This window comes from Xenopus tropicalis, chromosome 6, assembly GCF_000004195.4.
Source record: "Xenopus tropicalis strain Nigerian chromosome 6, UCB_Xtro_10.0, whole genome shotgun sequence".
Lineage (NCBI taxonomy): Eukaryota > Metazoa > Chordata > Amphibia > Anura > Pipidae > Xenopus > Xenopus tropicalis.
Genome location: NC_030682.2, coordinates 48,454,953 through 48,461,779, shown reverse-complemented (window position 1 = coordinate 48,461,779; position 6,827 = coordinate 48,454,953).

Here is a 6,827-nt window from a genome sequence, read left to right as displayed (position 1 = left end):
TTTTTCGTAGCCGTTACGACTGTTTCGCAAAATGTTGCAACTTTTTCGTAGCGCTACGACTTGCACGAATTATCGCGACTTTTTCGTAGCCTTCGCGCCGAGTACGAAAGTCTCGGATTCATTCACGCTTCAGTATCGTGACTTTCCTTGGGCCTGGTTGGAGCTGCAGAGTGCCATTGAGTCCTATGGGAGGCTTCCAAAATCATGCAAAGTCTGAAAGTTTTGCCCGCCGGTTACGAGCGCTCAATACGAAAAAATGTACGAGCAAATCGTAACGGCTACAAAAAAGTCGCGACTTTTCGCACAAGTCATAACAGCTAGGAAAAAGTCACGACAATTTATGATAAAGTCGTAACGGCGACGAAAAAAATCACAAAAAATACTAAAAAGTCGCAAAATGTTCGTTTCCAATCTGAATTTTTCCCATTCGGATTCGAATTCGTGGATTAGTAAATCAGCCCCTTTGTCTGGTAAATGCCAAAGGGGCTGCTGAGGGGCTTTTGGGCCACTGCACTTTAAGTGCCAGAGTCTCTTTTAAATCTCAGTCTAGATATTTATGCCATTATACATAACGCTCCCTATGCCTTTTATCTGTTAAATGTATTCCCCCAGCTTTGTAACCAGGAGTAGATTGCTTTGCTGTAAGACAACATCAGCATGAGCGTGGTTGTGCTTGCGAAACCTACTCAGTATTATTGTGTTTCAGTGCACTTTGAATGTTCATACACTGCAGAGTCTTTACTTATTCTAGATGTGGCATTCAAATGTGATTGATGCAGTTACAGCCCCTATGTGGCCAATATTCCTTCAGAAAACCTTTCTGCCCTGGGGGGTTCTTTACACCTTCAGAAGCATTTTACATTATAGGTGAGTGGACAGAGGTGAAGTATACTTCAAGGAAAATCATAGCACTTCACCAGTTCTTGCTGTGAAATGCTTGTACAACCAGTTAAATTGGCACAATAAAGCAAGCATGGCACAGCAAGAATTGGTGAAGTGCTATTTTTTTACTTGAAATATGCTACATGATTGTGACATGGCTGTACTTCTAGAATATAGTAATCTGAGCTATAACGGCTAGACTGCAAGCAGGAAGCTATGAAGACCAAGCTAAAATGGCAGCTGCAATCTTAAACAAACAGATAAAGCTTCTAGGGCTCTTTACTCAGATATGGTAATGGTTTCTGCAGAATAAATATAGTGGTCTAGGTGGCACTAATATGGCAAATCTATTGGCAGCAAAATGCCAAAATTACTTTTCTTCTCCTTTAAATTTAAAGTTCACCTTTGATTTAACATTAGTTTGTTATAGACAATATATGACAAATTCTAAGCAACTTTTCAATTGGTCTTCATTATTTTTTATAGTTTTTAAATTCTTTGCCTTCTTCAAACTCTTTGCAGCTTTCAAATGGGGGTCACTGTGAGGCTACAGTTTTATTGTTACTTTTTATAACTTTTTTCTATTCATTCCCTCTTCTATTCATATATCAGTTTCTTATTCAAACCACTCCCTGGTTGCTAAGGTAATGTGGACCCTTCCAACCAGCTGTTATAACTCCAGAGTTGCAAAACAATTATTGATATAATTAAGGAGGAGCGGAGCGGAGGAGATTACCAGGAACATGCAGGGAGACCAGTGAAGAAATGTAGTGAGAAGCACAGGAGTGAAGGGCTTTGAATGTTAGCAGAAGGATTTTGAAAGCTATCCTTTGCTTAACAGGCAGCCATGCAAGAGAGCTTAAGTGAGGCTGAACAGGTTCCCTCTTTGGAGAGAGCAGGAGGATCCTGGCAGCAGAGTTTAAAATTGATTGCAGGGGAGAGAGGTGGGAGTCTGGGAGGCCGGTTAGTAGGAGATTGCAGTAATCTAAGTGGGAAAGGATAAGGGCATGGATTAGTGTTTTAGCTGTTACTTGTGAAAGAAAGGGGTGTATCTTGGCAATATTGCAGAGGAAAAAACGGCAGGTTTTGGCAGTGTTATTAATATGGTTAGAGAAGGAGAGTGACTGGTCAAAGATAACCCCAAGGCAGCGTGCTGAATTTACAGGGTTGATGGTCATGCCATCAATAGTAATGGTGAAAGGAGGAGGAGGGCCAGGTTTGGGCTGGAAGACCATGAGCTCTGTTTTAGCTAGGTTAAGTTTGAGCTGGCGTCGGTTCATCCAGGAGGAGATAGCCAGGAGGCAGTTACCAATCTGGGTTTGAACATCAGTAGTTAGTGCAGGGGTGTCTAAATATATCTGAATGTCATCTGCATATAAGTGATATGTAAGACCAAAAGAAGAAATAAGGTCTCCTAAAGAGAGAGTGTACAGGGAGAACAGCAAAGGACCAAGCACAGAGCCCTGAGGCACCCCCACACTAAGCGGAACCGGGGTAGAGGATTTGTTAGCAAGAGCAACAGAGAAGGAGTGGTTAGAGAGATAGGAAGAGAACCAGGATGCAGCTTGATCCCGGATACCCAGAGAATAGAGAATTTGCATAAGGACAGAATGGTCAACAGTATTAAAAGCAGAGGAAAGGTCTAGGAGAATGAGGACCGAGTAGCATCCTTTGGCCTTGGCAGTCTGGAGATCATTTGCCACTCTACATAAGGCCGTCTCAGTTTAGTGTGCAGGCCGAAAACCAGACTGCATAGGGTCCAGCAGATTATGGGTGCAGTTAGTGACACGAGAAAAGACAAGACGTTCCAGGAGTTTAGAGGCTAGGGGTAGGAGAGAGACGGGACAGTAGTTAGAAAGGCAGGACAGGTCCAGTGTAGCCTTTTTAAGAATGGATTTGACACATGCTTGTTTGAATAGAGAGGGAAAAGGTACCAGAAGCCAGAGATGAATTGAATATGTGGGTAAGAGCTGGAGTAAGGGCAGGGGCACACTGAGTGTGTCTTACTGAGATTTATATAGGGGTTTATATTAATGTGGGGGTAATTTTAAATCAGCTTTGGATCACTTGTGCCTCCCAAGGTCAAGAATGACCCCATATATGTTCCTTTTAGGGACCCATTTCCTTATGCTCTTTCTTTTCCAGCTGTCGCAGTGAGCATGCAGCTGTCATACTGCCGCAAAGTCCAAATAGTCACAACCCCCAAGACAAGCGCAATAACTACCTGGTTAGTGCGGTAGCTCAAGTAAGCATTGGCATCCAAAAAGGCAAATATCAAGTAAGGATTTTAAAGGGGACCTGTCAGCCAGGCATAAAATTTGTAAAATAAAAGTCCTTTTTTAAATATGAAATCCAAATTCCTTTTTTTTTTTTATTAACAAATCCATGCTCATTATAAAGGCATTTAAGAAAAATCCCAGCTGCTAATCATATATTGCCTGTTCTGCATCTTTAGGCATAGAGGCATTTCCATTAGGCAGGTCCAGTGACACATTCATATAGAAACCTGGTGTATTAGGGGGGCTGCAATAAACTGTGTGTTTAACTCTTTAACACCAGCATAGTGGCGGCAACTCATAGGGGCACATTTATCAATGTACGATTAAGTCCAAATACAAAAAATTAATGTTTAAATTAAAGTTTTCGAAATGTGCATATTTTCTACAATATTTTCGGTAATTTGCGCAACTTTTTCGTACTTTGCGCGACAATTTGTGCAACAAAATCGTATTTGTCGCCATTCGCAAACGATCGTTTCAATGTGAAAATTTCGGCTCTTAAGTACGAAATTTTCATATTCAAACGAAAAAAGTTTTTCGTAACATTTGCTATCATCAGAAATGATTGGATTTCGTAATTCGAATTTGTACATTAGTGAATCGGCCCAGTAGTCTACGTTATAGGGTTGGCTTTTGATCTCTGCAACGACACACATTTACTGGCACCATATGGCACAGCAAAATAAAATGTTTCTGATATTATGTGTTAAAGAATGTTGAAATTAATATGTACGTATATATACAGTGGTGTGAAAAACTATTTGCCCCCTTCCTGATTTCTTATTCTTTTGCATGTTTGTCACACTTAAATGTTTCTGCTCATCAAACACATTTAACTATTAGTCAAAGATAACACAAGTAAACACAAAATGCAGTTTTTAAATGAGGGTTTTTATTATTTAGGGAGAAAAAAAATCCAAACCTACATGGCCCTGTGTGAAAAAGTAATTGCCCCCTGAACCTAATAACTGGTTGGGCCACCCTTAGCAGCAATAACTGCAATCAAGCGTTTGCGATAACTTGCAACGAGTCTTTTACAGCGCTCTGGAGGAATTTTGGCCCAGTCGTCTTTGCAGAATTGTTGTAATTCAGCTTTATTTGAGGGTTTTCTAGCATGAACCGCCTTTTTAAGGTCATGCCACAACATCTCAATAGGATTCAGGTCAGGACTTTGACTAGGCCACTCCAAAGTCTTCATTTTGTTTTTCTTCAGCCATTCAGAGGTGGATTTGCTGGTGTGTTTTGGGTCATTGTCCTGCTGCAGCACCCAAGATCGCTTCAGCTTGAGTTGACGAACAGATGGCCGGACATTCTCCTTCAGGATTTTTTGGTAGACAGTAGAATTCATGGTTCCATCTATCACAGCAAGCCTTCCAGGTCCTGAAGCAGCAAAACAACCCCAGACCATCACACTACCACCACCATATTTTACTGTTAGTATGATGTTCTTTTTCTGAAATGCTGTGTTACTTTTACGCCAGATGTAACGGGACACGCACCTTCCAAAAAGTTCAACTTTTGTCTCGTCGGTCCACAAGATATTTTCCCAAAAGTCTTGGCAATCATTGAGATGTTTTTTAGCAAAATTGAGACGAGCCATAATGTTCTTTTTGCTTAAAAGTGGTTTGCGCCTTGGAAATCTGCCATGCAGGCCGTTTTTGCCCAGTCTCTTTCTTATGGTGGAGTCGTGAACACTGACCTTAATTGAGGCAAGTGAGGCCTGCAGTTCTCTAGATGTTGTCCTGGGGTCTTTTGTGGCCTCTCGGATGAGTTGTCTCTGCGCTCTTGGGGTAATTTTGGTCGGCCGGCCACTCCTGGGAAGGTTCACCACTGTTCCATGTTTTTGCCATTTGTGGATAATGGCTCTCACTGTGGTTCGCTGGAGTCCCAAAGCTTTAGAAATGGCTTTATAACCTTTACCAGACTGATAGATCTCAATTACTTTTGTTCTCATTTGTTCCTGAATTTCTTTGGATCTTGGCATGATGTCTAGCTTTTGAGGTGCTTTTGGTCTACTTCTCTGTGTCAGGTAGCTCCTATTTAAGTGATTTCTTGATTGAAACAGGTGTGGCAGTAATCAGGCCTGGGAGTGACTACAGAAATTGATATTGAAATTGAAAATTGAAATTGATAAACCACAGTTAAGTTATTTTTTAACAAGGGGGGCAATCACTTTTTCACACAGGGCCATGTAGATTTGGAGTTTTTTTTCTCCCTTAATAACGTAAACCTTCATTTAAAAACTGCATTTTGTGTTCAATTATGTTATCTTTGACTATTAGTTAACGGTTTTTGATGAGCAGAAACATTTAAGTGTGACAAACATGCAAAAGAATAAGAAATCAGGAAGGGGGCAAATAGTTTTTCACACCACTGTAGATATGTATAGATATATGTGAAGAAAGTTGATTTTTTTAATTTCAAAATTGCTACTTGTGATTCTTGTTATTCAAAGTCTTTTAAGAGTTCCAGTCAAGCATCCATATTGTCATTTGATTAGCTAATCATCTGTTTTGTGAGGTGTGAATGTGTTTTTGCACTTTTAAGACAGTGTTAACTATGAAACTATACATAGCAATGGAGATTAATTATCTTGTTGCACAAATCCCACACCTTTTGGTTATCTAAAAAGGAAGAGGGGTTATGTCTGCCTACAGGTGTGACACTTGATTAAAAGGATTTTGAGCGACACTTTTTAAAGATGTAAACTTGACATTGCACCTTTGATTTTTTTTATTAAATATTTGATCTGTACTCATATAAAGAATGTAAAATCTCATTGAGCATTGGGTTTGTCCTATTGATTATGTATGTAGTGGTATTACAGGTTTTTTTTTACCCTTTCAATAAACATTGTAAGTTAAAGTTAGGTTGAAAAAAGACATGTGTCCATCAAGTATAACCTGCCTAACTGCTAGTTGATCCAGAGGAAGGTAAAAAAAAACATCTGTTGCCACTTTAATTTGCCGCAGAGGGGAAAAATTCCTTCCTGGCTCCAAGATGGAAATCGGACCAGTCCCTGGATCAAATTGTACTAGGAGCTGTCTCCCATAACCCTGTATTTACTCACTTGCTAAAAAGCCATCCAACCCCTTGTTGAAGCTATCTAATGTATCAGTCAGTACGACTGATTCAGAGAGAGAATTCCACAACTTCACAAAACGTAGTAAAAGATCCTTTCCAAATATTTAAACAGAATTTCCTTTCTTCTAATCAGAATGGGTGGCCTCTTGTCAGTTGGAAGGAACTACTTGTACATAAAGCATTAGAGAGATTATTATATGATCCCCTTATATATTTATGCATAGTTATCATATCACCCCTTAAGCGCCTCTTCTACAGTGTAAGCCAATCTTTCTTCATAACTGAGACTTTCCATACCCTTTACCAGCTTAGTTGCCCTTTTTTGGACCCTCTCTAATTCAATAATGTCCCGTTTGAGCACTGGAGACCAAAACTAAACAGCCTATTCTAGATGGGGCCTTATCAGTGCTCTGTAAAGGGGAAGAATAACATTCTCCTACCGTGAATCTATGCCCCTTTTTAATACAGCTCAAAACCTTGTTTGCCCTTGCAGCTGCTGACTGGCATTGCTTGCTACAGCCAAGTTTATTATCTACAAGGACTCCAAGGTCCTTCTCCATTAGGGATTTGCCTAGTGCAGTC